Here is a 979-nt window from a genome sequence, read left to right as displayed (position 1 = left end):
AAACAAGTTTTATGTTTTATTTAAACTTTATATACCATGTTAATTGCCCCTCTTTTGAGGGCCAGGATAAAGAGTTGGAAAGTTGTGTTTTTTTTTTCCCCTTTCATTGTCATTAATTCTCTGAATTCCAAAGATGTGTGTTTCAGGGTAGGTAAGTTGTGGCTAGCTGACCCTTGATAATTATGAACATCCATTTCAGATTTTAAATTATGAAATAATTGAAGGAAAAAGTCAAATGTTATAAATTTATTTGGGACATCTATTACCACCTCTTTGGAAGCCTTTGAAAATTCAAGCAAAAATCAATACACTTCCAGCTTTTTCTTTTTTTACTTTCAATAAATAATATCTTTGTGTATATGTATATAGAGATAGATATACTTAATTAATGAGTCATTTAGCAGGATTTTTAAGTTTTATACTGCATTAATTCCAACATAGCTCTTTCCAGATTGATAGAATGTAAATGAGGTAAGAATTAAGGCAAACCTAAAAGGCATGCAAATGTAGCACATTTATCTTCACTGATAATACAAGCTCTTGGGTGTGGACCACCCAGAGGAGCCAAGGCCCCTCCGGGCCCTGTCCAGTACTATTTTACAGGAGAATGGTGACACAGTTTATATTAAGTTACATTACCGTGGGGGGCTCAGTGCTACTAACATGTAATCAAGGAGACACGAGCATTAGCAAAACATGAACAAGAAACCATAGAACTCTTTGCAGCACATTTCTGCCCAGGCTTGAGGGGAGAAGGGATTTTATGAAATGATGTTACACATATCACATTGTGGAAGGTTGTTTTATAATATATGCTTTTAAAATTCATTAGCAAATGACATTCTCATGCACACAAGTGTTTCAAACACAAGAAGCAAGTCCATTGATAGGTAGTCCAAGCAATATTTGTGTGCGTGTGTGTGTGCGTGTGTGTGCGTGTGTGTGTGTGTGTGTGTGTGTGTGTGTGTGTGTGTGTGTG

At 36.0% G+C, this 979-nt stretch overlaps 1 protein-coding gene across 3 annotated transcripts in view; it reads right to left on the bottom strand.

The window, feature by feature from the left end:
* The window catches only part of VSNL1 (visinin like 1), a 98603-nt gene continuing 97624 nt past the window's right edge, over positions 1-979 (bottom strand). For 2 of the 3 annotated variants that reach the window (XM_073897017.1, XM_025867577.2), the window contains exon 4: positions 1-979. This exon is cut by the window's right edge and continues 316 nt beyond it. The gene's annotated coding sequence lies outside the window, so the exon portion shown is untranslated. The other variant, XM_025867576.2, reaches the window with a different exon arrangement.

Source organism: Callorhinus ursinus, unplaced genomic scaffold, assembly GCF_003265705.2.
Source record: "Callorhinus ursinus isolate GAN/ISIS: 27379988/994484 unplaced genomic scaffold, GSC_fseal_2.0 scaffold10, whole genome shotgun sequence".
In the NCBI taxonomy this organism is placed as follows: Eukaryota; Metazoa; Chordata; class Mammalia; order Carnivora; family Otariidae; genus Callorhinus; species Callorhinus ursinus.
This window is presented reverse-complemented; position numbering and strand designations above follow the sequence as displayed.